General features: G+C 37.4%; 1 pseudogene; it reads right to left on the bottom strand.

Moving 5' to 3' along the window:
* Window positions 1-4,790: 4,790 nt before the first annotated feature.
* LOC120285743 lies at window positions 4,791-12,355 on the bottom strand (annotated as a pseudogene).
* Between the last annotated feature and the right edge of the window lie 117 nt (window positions 12,356-12,472).

Raw genomic sequence — 12,472 nt, 5'->3', positions numbered from 1 at the left:
AATGTTTTTCCTTCATATTCCATTCATATTTTTTGAATCGAAATAAGCAATATAATAGATATATAGATTTTTCACTTTATATAATTCCATGATTTTTATTATATTGAATAAAATTCAATATTTCGCCTTTGGGTAAAATTTTAAATATATATTTATAAGTAAAATATCCATTCGATTACGGCCATTTTTATATAGCATTCGTAATCCATAATTTCATTTTTAATTTATACTTGTTTTACCAATATAACAAGAATTTCATATAATTATTGTAATATATATGTTTCTATAATTTATCTTTTTATATATACATATTTCATTATAAAATATCATTTTATTTCCAACATACATAATTATTGTATCCACACATGTACAATTTTTGTTTAACCAATATAAATATTAAGTTAAATCATTTGCATTTTGAAGATAAATTTAAAATTTATCTCTTTTCATATATCTCTCTGGTAATATATAACATAAAACCAAGCGCATATGATAATATTTCCACATTTAATATATAATTTTATATTTCTTTCATAAGAATCCATATTTGTATTATACCGTAACGATATAATAATCCAACTATACGGCAGGTAATAAATAAATATTTGCCTGCCTCCAAAAATTAACGATAATATATGGAAACGATTTGTTATTCTATATATAATAGAAACTTGACTTTTGTTTCAACGATATTATCTAAAAAGCGTATATTCCTATTATCCGCGGAGCCAAGTCCCGTGTTCTATAGAACTGAGAAACAAATTTGTACGGATAATAATATACTTTATTGTATGTAACCAATATAAACATAATCCGAAATAAATATTTCGAATAATGCGGGAGGTCGGCAACCACTGCCTACCTATAGTAGTTTTTGAACCCGCTGTCGTCAAAGCGGGTATTTTCAATTCCGTTTGCCACCCAACATACGGGCTATTCTCTTATATATTAAGAGATTATATGAACATTTCATTTTTTTTTCCATTATTCATATATAATATGATTATTTTTTTCTTTATACATATAATACATATTAATTTTCATATGTTTATTATTTAATTTACTCATATTATTGCCAAAATCATATGAATACATAAGTTTTGAACAATATGAGAGGTCGGCAACCACTGCCTACCTATAGTAGTTTTTGAACCCTCTGTCGTAATTCCGGTCGTTTACACTACTATACCCTCTCCCTATAATGGCTTTTCTCTATAATACTAAGAGAATGTGGGAATATTTCAGCATTTTTTTCCTTATACATATAATAATTAATCATTTTCATATGTATATTATTTAATTTACTCATATAATTCCCAAAATCATATGAATTCATAAGTTTTGAACAATATGAGAGGTCGGCAACCACTGCCTACCTATAGTAGTTTTTGAACCCTCTGTCGTAATTCCGGTCGTTTACACTACTATACCCTCTCACTATAATGGCTTTTCTCTATAATACTGAGAGAATGTGGGAATATTTCAGCATTTTTTCCCTTATACATATAATAATTAATCATTTTCATATGTATATTATTTAATTTACTCATATAATTCCCAAAATCATATGAATACATAAGTTTTGAACAATATGAGAGGTCGGCAACCACTGCCTACCTATAGTAGTTTTTGAACCCTCTGTCGTAATTCCGGTCGTTTACACTACTATACCCTCTCACTATAATGGCTTTTCTCTATAATACTGAGAGAATGTGGGAATATTTCAGCATTTTTTCCCTTATACATATAATAATTAATCATTTTCATATGTATATTATTTAATTTACTCATATAATTGCCAAAATCATATGAATACATAAGTTTTGAACAATATGAGAGGTCGGCAACCACTGCCTACCTATAGTAGTTTTTGAACCCTCTGTCGTAATTCCGGTCGTTTACACTACTATACCCTCTCACTATAATGGCTTTTCTCTATAATACTGAGAGAATGTGGGAATATTTCAGCATTTTTTCCCTTATACATATAATAATTAATCATTTTCATATGTATATTATTTAATTTACTCATATAATTCCCAAAATCATATGAATACATAAGTTTTGAACAATATGAGAGGTCGGCAACCACTGCCTACCTATAGTAGTTTTTGAACCCTCTGTCGTAATTCCGGTCGTTTACACTACTATACCCTCTCACTATAATGGCTTTTCTCTATAATACTGAGAGAATGTGGGAATATTTCAGCATTTTTTCCCTTATACATATAATAATTAATCATTTTCATATGTATATTATTTAATTTACTCATATAATTGCCAAAATCATATGAATACATAAGTTTTGAACAATATGAGAGGTCGGCAACCACTGCCTACCTATAGTAGTTTTTGAACCCTCTGTCGTAATTCCGGTCGTTTACACTACTATACCCTCTCACTATAATGGCTTTTCTCTATAATACTGAGAGAATGTGGGAATATTTCAGCATTTTTTCCCTTATACATATAATAATTAATCATTTTCATATGTATATTATTTAATTTACTCATATAATTGCCAAAATCATATGAATACATAAGTTTTGAACAATATGAGAGGTCGGCAACCACTGCCTTATACATATAATAATTAATCATTTTCATATGTATATTATTTAATTTACTCATATAATTGCCAAAATCATATGAATACATAAGTTTTAAACAATATGAGAGGTCGGCAACCACTGCCTTACCTATAGTAGTTTTTGAACCCTCTGTCGTAATTCCGGTCGTTTACACTACTATACCCTCTCACTATAATGGCTTTTCTCTATAATACTGAGAGAATGTGGGAATATTTCAGCATTTTTTCCCTTATACATATAATAATTAATCATTTTCATATGTATATTATTTAATTTACTCATTTAATTGCCAAAATCATATGAATACATAAGTTTTGAACAATATGAGAGGTCGGCAACGGTCTTTCCTCTATAATACTAAGATAATATGGGAATATTTCAGCATTTTTTCCCTTATACATATAATAATTAATCATTTTCATAAGTATATTATTTAATTTACTCGTATATAATTGCCAAAATCCTATGAACACATAAGAGAATACAATATGAGAGGTCGGCGCAACCATAATATAGTAGTTGATGACGAGGTGTTTGGCAACTTGATACAATTCTTTAAAGTCTTTATATCAAAAATTATATGATAGGGGCAATATCATATGCGTCACTAAATTGATGACGAGGTGTTTGGCAACTTGACACAATTCATTAAAGTCTTTATATTAATTATATGATATGGACAATATCATATGCGTCACTAAATTGATGACGAGGTGTTTGGCAACTTGACACAATTCATTAAAGTCTTTATATTAATTATATGATAGGGACAATATCATATGCGTCACTAAATTGATGACGAGGTGTTTGGCAACTTGACACAATTCATTAAAGTCTTTATATTAATTATATGATATGGACAATATCATATGCGTCACTAAATTGATGACGAGGTGTTTGGCAACTTGATACAATTCTTTAAAGTCTTTATATCAAAAATTATATGATAGGGACAATATCATATGCGTCACTAAATTGATGACGAGGTGTTTGGCAACTTGACACAATTCATTAAAAGTTTTTATATTAATTATATGATAGGGACAATATCATATGCGTCACTAAATTGATGACGAGGTGTTTGGCAACTTGACACAATTCATTAAAGTCTTTATATTAATTATATGATAGGGACAATATCATATGCGTCACTAAATTGATGACGAGGTGTTTGGCAACTTGACACAATTCATTAAAGTCTTTATATTAATTATTTGATAGGGACAATATCATATGCGTCACTAAATTGATGACGAGGTGTTTGGCAACTTGACACAATTCATTAAAGTCTTTATATTAATTATATGATATGGACAATATCATATGCGTCACTAAATTGATGACGAGGTGTTTGGCAACTTGATACAATTCTTTAAAGTCTTTATATCAAAAATTATATGATAGGGACAATATCATATGCGTCACTAAATTGATGACGAGGTGTTTGGCAACTTGACACAATTCATTAAAGTCTTTATATTAATTATATGATATGGACAATATCATATGCGTCACTAAATTGATGACGAGGTGTTTGGCAACTTGACACAATTCATTAAAGTCTTTATATTAATTATATGATAGGGACAATATCATATGCGTCACTAAATTGATGACGAGGTGTTTGGCAACTTGACACAATTCATTAAAGTCTTTATATTAATTATATGATATGGACAATATCATATGCGTCACTAAATTGATGACGAGGTGTTTGGCAACTTGACACAATTCATTAAAGTCTTTATATTAATTATATGATATGGACAATATCATATGCGTCACTAAATTGATGACGAGGTGTTTGGCAACTTGATACAATTCTTTAAAGTCTTTATATCAAAAATTATATGATAGGGACAATATCATATGCGTCACTAAATTGATGACGAGGTGTTTGGCAACTTGACACAATTCATTAAAATTCTTTATATTAATTATATGATAGGGACAATATCATATGCGTCACTAAATTGATGACGAGGTGTTTGGCAACTTGACACAATTCATTAAAGTCTTTATATTAATTATATGATAGGGACAATATCATATGCGTCACTAAATTGATGACGAGGTGTTTGGCAACTTGATACAATTCTTTAAAGTCTTTATATCAAAAATTATATGATAGGGACAATATCATATGCGTCACTAAATTGATGACGAGGTGTTTGGCTACAGGAAAAAATCATTTATTTATCGAATCATCAAGCAAAGGATAAGCTTCAGTGGATCGCAGTATGGCAGCTGCTCAACCACTTACAACACCTTGCCTGTTACAAAAGTCGTTTACAATTGATTCTAGGCTTTGTCATTGTATTAAATAATGCTTTTATATGTAACTAGCGCGGCATCAGGTGATCGAAGATCCTCCTAATTTACTATGTTACAAATTACATTGGCATCACATCCATTGTCGTTTATAAAATAAATTATAAACTTTAAATGGTTTAGAAGCCATACAATGCAAATTGCCCCTTATTTATCATTGCAGTCCAGCACGGATACGACCTTAGAGGCGTTCAGGCATAATCCAACGGACGTAGCGTCATACCACTGTTCGCTCGAACAAGTATTGTGCCATTGGTCCGTACCTGCGGTTCCTCTCGTACTACGCAGGAATGCTGTCGCAACAACGTTTTGTCATTAGTAGGGTAAAACTAACCTGTCTCACGACGGTCTAAACCCAGCTCACGTTCCCTTGCATGGGTGAACAATCCAACGCTTGGTGAATTTTGCTTCACAATGATAGGAAGAGCCGACATCGAAGGATCAAAAAGCGACGTCGCTATGAACGCTTGGCCGCCACAAGCCAGTTATCCCTATGGTAACTTTTCTGACACCTCTTGTTAAAAACTCTTTAAACCAAAAGGATCGATAGGCCGAGCTTTTGCTGTCCCTGTGTGTACTGAACACCGAGATCAAGTCAGCATTTGCCCTTTTGCTCTATGTGTGGTTTCTGTCCGCACTGAGCTGGCCTTGGGACACCTCCGTTATTATTTGAGAGATGTACCGCCCCAGTCAAACTCCCTACCTGGCAATGTCCTTGAATTGGATCATACCTGAGTAATTGGAGTTATACCAAATTTTCAAATCAAAAATACATAAATGCATCGTTTTATTAAAGAATTTGTTTGCGATTATATAACAAACTCGTGATACTTTGATCAAGAAGCTTGCATCAAAACCCAATACCATAAGATATAATAAATATATCCGTATAATGGCTAGGAAATGATACACGTTCCATTTAATCAAGTAAGTAAGGAAACAATAAGAGTAGTGGTATTTCATTGACGATACCAAACCGAGGTCTAATATCTCCCACTTATTCTACACCTCTTATGTCTCCTTACACTGCCAGATTAGAGTCAAGCTCAAAAGGGTCTTCTTTCCCCGCTAATTATTCCAAGCCCGTTCCCTTGGCTGTGGTTTCGCTAGATAGTAGATAGGGACAGTAGGAATCTCGTTAATCCATTCATGCGCGTCACTAATTAGATGACGAGGCATTTGGCTATTTTTTTTTTTTTTTTTTGATCGCGGAGGTATGGAAATCTATCGAAAGATACTAGGGCTGGCAACACTGCGTGTGGTCAGTTTTCCTAGCATGCACGATTCATTGCTCTATCTGAACCGAAGTTCCGCAACGCCTACGTACTAAAACCATCCTCATAGCCATTTATATATAACCATTATTTTGCGATGTTTATGCCTTTATTGATGTTATGCCAAGACAGCAAGCAAATGTTTTGAACCAAACGTTTTAGCTAAGTCCAATCTCGGGAAAACCCGCTCAGGTACATGAACTGTTTAAAACAACCGAGACTGCCTCTCATAACCTGGACGCTAATGATATGACTATCATATTTGCTGAGGAGACCCTTTGCTATCAATCTTTTAACGGATTGACCACTCCAGATCCCCCTCCAGTTCAGGGTGGCAGAATGGAATTCAATGTCACCTGCGGCTTCGAATCTGCGACGCAATTCAGTTCGTATGTCCGGTCTGTCGTATCTATTGATTTTGCGCTGGTGTGCATCATCCATAGAGTGTCCGTCTGTCACAATTTGTATGTCGATCACATCAATGTGATCTTGTCGTAGTGCCACCAGGTCCGGTTTATTAAGGCCGGATTCGCACTGCAGACTTGGTTCAACAATGACCACGCAGCCTCTCTCCTCAAGTCCCCGCTTGATTCGATTTACTACGCAGTTGTGTCTAGCTACGCGCCTCCCATGCGATCGGTAACATTTTTGCATTATGTGGTTTGTTGTTTCGGGAGCGTCACATCCTGCACGACACTGTCGTTCCAATTCGTGCCTTCCCCTTGTAGTACGAGACTTCGTGGGTAGGGCATTTATCCGCAGACGAATACCGTCTATATATTCCTTTCCTGTTAGTAAACGCGTGGGTTGATTAACCCACCCGTGTTGCGGTCCCCAATGGCCCGCTTCACGGAGTCCGCTGCCATCAACTGAGAGGTACAATTTGTTCGCCCAATATTTTTCTATTGCCGGACGCGATAACAATTCATTTTGTTCAGCTAATAATCTATCTCGGGCCCGTTGTTTTTCGGCTTCGAGGAAAGAGCTGGCTACCTCGTTGTGCGTGAGGTAGCCTTAACATTGGAGCTACCCATCTTAGTGATGGAATTCCGAGACCTCCACTTTTTGGGGGTGCATGAATGAATGCTATCGGCATATCCAGCGGAAGATTTAGCCATCTTCGCACATAGTATCTTATTAATTTGTCAGTTTTTCGTAGGACGCCTATCGCCACACTCCCAAGGGCTAACTTGTGATAGAGCTGTGGGATAAGGACAGTCCTAAGGGCGAACATCCTCTGTTGTGGTTTGAGGGGGGCCTTTGTCAATCTTTGTAGCTTTGGACCAATGTCCTCGGCCGGATTGCATCGAACCCTCCCAGTTGCAGTGAAGTTGATGCCTAAGTACTTCCACTCGTCCGTTCGCTTCAATGATGGAATCTCCCTCGAGCCTACGTAGAAGCTCTGTGCCTCTAGCACGGTACACTTCTGTTTCGGCTGGCCCTTAATGCCAACGGTAAAACATTTGTCGGCATTAAGTTTAAGGCCGACGAGAGATAGAAAATCCAACGTTCTGTCCAACAATACTTGAAGTCCCATTCGAGTTTCAGCAAATAGTACCAAATCATCTGCAAACGCGGCCGCGTTAGTAATGGCATTTCCGAATTTGGCACCAATTTCGCTGGGTAGGTTTCTAAGTAACCTGTCCATTACCAAGTTAAATAGAATAGGAGACAAAGGGTCACCCTGCTTCACTCCTCTAGCAGGGACGAATTCCTCTGAACTCCAACCGTCCCCATTAAGACTGGTACCGCCACCCTCGTACGTATTCTGTACGTAGTCAACGAAGCCCTTTGGCGCACCATAAGCACGTAAGGTGTCATATATAGATGCATGCGATAAAGAATCGAATGCCTTGCTTACATCTAAATTTGCTATGTAGCAAGATCTAAAGTGCTTATGGCTATGCCTCAAGACTAAGTCAACTATCGTCGCATTATCGGCACATCCGTCGGTAGGTAAGAAGCCCCGCTGGCGCGGGTCCCAATTGATTGATGAGTTCAACCGGGTTGCCAATATGGCATTTAGCTGTCTTACCAGGACTGAAGGCACCGATATTGGACGAAAGTCTTGCGGTCGCTTCGCCGTCACCGTTTTCGGGATGAAGACGGTTCTGGCCAGTCGGATAGAGTGTGGTAGATTACCGCACCATAGAATTAGGTTCATTATTCGCAACATAATACCTGACGGCACCTCCCTGGCAGATTTTGGAGTTATCCCGTCAGGCCCCGGAGATGAAGATAATGAGATTCTTGACGCCCGAAGGTCATGCTCCGTAATAGCAGACCAAACCCTCTCAAGCGAGTGATCCATTTGTATCACTTCTCCACTGCAAGAGCTTGGGCTAGGCTGAGTCATTACTTCTCTCCAGTAGGGAACCATTACTTCTTGGCTTGGCATTACCGACTCATCAGTTCCATTTAGCAAGGACTTGATGCATCTTCCTTTATGCTTATCCCAGTTACGCTGGACGACAGCATACTGCTGCCTTCTGCTTTCTCTCCTATTCCGAGGTCTCCGAGGAGGTCTCGTCAGCGTGTGTCGTACACCCTGTGCCGGAAAAATTCCCAGGAGATATAGCGATAAGCATTGGAGAGTGGTTTCCTTTCCCTCGAGCTCTGCCCTGTCAATGATCGTTTGTAGCTCTTGGGCTCTCCATTTGGAATGGCATTCTACGGGGCTATACCCACGCAGTGTCCGCAAAATTTCCCTGTTCGACTGTTCGAAGGGAGTGATTGGAGTTGTTTCTGATGTTGTTACTTGGTGGTTTTGCTCACTTCTACTAGGGCGGCGCCTTATGGTTAGATTTGCAACTTCCGGGACGAGAGCAGATTGCCCTCTTATCTGCTCTATTTTCTCCTTATAATCGCCCCTCTGTCTTAGCTTTTTGATGGCTTCGACGCTGCGGTTTGCAAAATACACCGCTAGTTGCTTGTTCATGTGTTTATGTCCATTTGCTGTGAGCTCAACCTCCTTTCTCGCCATCATCCACTTCTCTTCCTCACTCCACCTTGCCTTTATATCGACACGTCGACGTTCTTCATCAAGTTCGTCTGGGTGCCGAGATCGCATGTGAACACCGAGTCCTCTCTTGCTGTTAAAGGACCGGCCACATACTGTGCAGGGAACCCTAGATAGAGTAGCCGCTGCGTTTGGTTTATATTGGTCCTCCGGGAAGATATCCACGGAGGGTCGGGTCGTCATCAGATTGTGTAAAGATATCCGAGGCTCGTTATTTGTATTCGTAGTTCCAATATGAGTAAATTTCCTCTGGGGAACCAGCCCATCGGAAAAGTTTTTGCCGCTCAAATTAGCTGCTAAACAAGTTTAGCATTACCGGGGACCACCACGAGGAGGTTTTGAGTCGACTTGAGTAAAGGAGAGACTTGTGAGTTACAGAGTAAAATTCCCCTTCCGCACACCATATGATATGACTTACGAATTACAGAAAAATACTCCCCCTCTGCTCGCAATTACCCCCAGATGCCCCAAAATCCCAGTCATACTCCCTTAGAATCCTTAAGAGAGTCATAGTTACTCCCGCCGTTGACCCGCGCTTACTTGAATTTCTTCACTTTGACATTCAGAGCACTGGGCAGAAATCACATTGTGTCAACACCCGCTAGGGCCATCACAATGCTTTGTTTTAATTAGACAGTCGGATTCCCCAAGTCCGTGCCAGTTCTGAATTGATTGTTAATTGATAATCGTTATAATTGATAAGAACTAATTGGTTTAACCCAAATAGTATTCTTAAAAATTTTAGCAAGAAAGTTCCACAATTGGCTACGTAACTAAACTATCCGGGGAACAAGTAACTAACATAAATGCTAGAAACTCTATTTACCCAGAACGAGCACATAAACCATGTTATTGTTTCCCAATCAAGCCCGACTATCTCAATCTTCAGAGCCAATCCTTATCCCGAAGTTACGGATCTAATTTGCCGACTTCCCTTACCTACATTATTCTATCGACTAGAGACTCTTCACCTTGGAGACCAGCTGCGGATATTGGTACGGCCTGTTGAGAAGTTTGCGTGTCCCCACCATAAATTTTCAAGGTCCGAGGAGAAAATATCGACACAACAGTATATGTCATGCTCTTCTAGCCCATCTACCATATCTCTCTGCGAAAGACTTCCATGGTAGTACGGCTATAAAACAGAAAAGAAAACTCTTCCGATATCTCTCGACGGCTTCTTTATGGTCGTTCATGTTGCCAGGATGAGCACGAGGCCCATATTTAATAACAAACGGATACTCAACAGGTTACGGAATTGGAACCGTATTCCCTTTCGTTCAAAATTATTCAAGTGTATTATATTCGCTTTGTTTATATAGTTAGGCATTTTTGTTTTACTTGAAAATTTTCGGCTTTCGCCTTGAACTTAGGACCGACTAACTCGTGATCAACCACTGTTCACACGAAACCCTTCTCCACTTCAGTCCTCCAAGGTCTCATTCGATTATTTGCTACTACCACCAAGATCTGTACCAATGGCAGCTCCATGCAGGCTTACGCCAAACACTTCTACGCATACCATTGTACCTTCCTACTCACTAAAGTTTCAAAATTTATATCACAAGTAATATAAATCATCTACTTTAGCGGTAATGTATAGGTATACAACTTAAGCGCCATCCATTTTAAGGGCTAGTTGCTTCGGCAGGTGAGTTGTTACACACTCCTTAGCGGATTTCGACTTCCATGATCACCGTCCTGCTGTTTTAAGCAACCAACGCCTTTCATGGTATCTGCATGAGTTGTTAATTTGGGCACCGTAACATTACGTTTGGTTCATCCCACAGCGCCAGTTCTGCTTACCAAAAGTGGCCCACTGGGCACATTATATCATAACCTTGAACTTCATATCAAGAAAGTTAAGGTTCTTACCCATTTAAAGTTTGAGAATAGGTTAAGATCGTTTCGACCCTAAGGCCTCTAATCATTCGCTTTACCAGATAAGATTATTTTATATAATATTAAAATGCACCAGCTATCCTGAGGGAAACTTCGGAAGGAACCAGCTACTAGATGGTTCGATTGGTCTTTCGCCCCTATACTCAATTCTGACAATCGATTTGCACGTCAGAACTGTTTCGGTCTTCCATCAGGGTTTCCCCTGACTTCAACCTGATCAAGTATAGTTCACCATCTTTCGGGTCACAGCATATATGCTCAAGGTACGTTCCAGTTAGAGGCATAAATAATATAAATATACATTATACATAACTATATAGAACGCCCCGGGATTGTGTTAATTAGCTATAAATAGCTAAAAAACTAATCCCATTATTAGTCAAGTTAATTACGCTATTAGGTTTACATCCCAATAACTTGCACATATGTTAGACTCCTTGGTCCGTGTTTCAAGACGGGTCCCGAAGGTATCCTGAATCTTTCGCATTGTTAATCATACAAGAGCATATAATAAACACAAAAATCAATGATAATTATGCCATTATATAATTCCGAAAAATTAACGCTCTGTAATAATATAAATCTATCAGCACTTTATCAAATTAATAACATTTATTCTGTGTTAAAATGCAAGCAATTTAATTGGAATAAACTATAAGTTATATTTTATGATAAATTTGGGATATGCTAATAGATTACAATGTCCTTATATGGAAAAAATGCACATTATTCTTAATAATATTATTTAAATATTACAATTTTAATGATGAATTTTCCATAACGGATATTCAGGTTCATCGGGCTTAACCTCTAAGCAGTTTCACGTACTGTTTAACTCTCTATTCAGAGTTCTTTTCAACTTTCCCTCACGGTACTTGTTTACTATCGGTCTCATGGTTATATTTAGTTTTAGATGGAGTTTACCACCCACTTAGTGCTGCACTATCAAGCAACACGACTCTTTGGAAACATCATCTAGTAATCATTAACGTTATACGGGCCTGGCACCCTCTATGGGTAAATGGCCTCATTTAAGAAGGACTTAAATCATTAATTTCTCATACTAGAATATTGACGCTCCATACACTGCATCTCACATTTGCCATATAGACAAAGTGACTTAGTGCTGAACTGTTTTCTTTTCGCTCGCCGCTACTAAGAAAATCCTTGTTAGTTTCTTTTCCTCCCCTAATTAATATGCTTAAATTCAGGGGGTAGTCCCATATGAGTTGAGGTTGTATATATAACTATATTTTGCCATAAATTCTTTATATATAAATGATAAAACAATCAATTAAATTCGTTATAAATAGTTCCAATAGTTCTTGTAAGCAAAGTTATTTTTTATCCATTTA

The sequence above is a fragment of the Drosophila simulans genome, unplaced genomic scaffold (genome assembly GCF_016746395.2).
Source record: "Drosophila simulans strain w501 unplaced genomic scaffold, Prin_Dsim_3.1 Segkk94_quiver_pilon, whole genome shotgun sequence".
NCBI lineage: Eukaryota > Metazoa > Arthropoda > Insecta > Diptera > Drosophilidae > Drosophila > Drosophila simulans.
The sequence above is the reverse complement of the archived record's forward strand: the minus strand, read 5'-3'. Positions and strand labels throughout refer to the sequence as shown.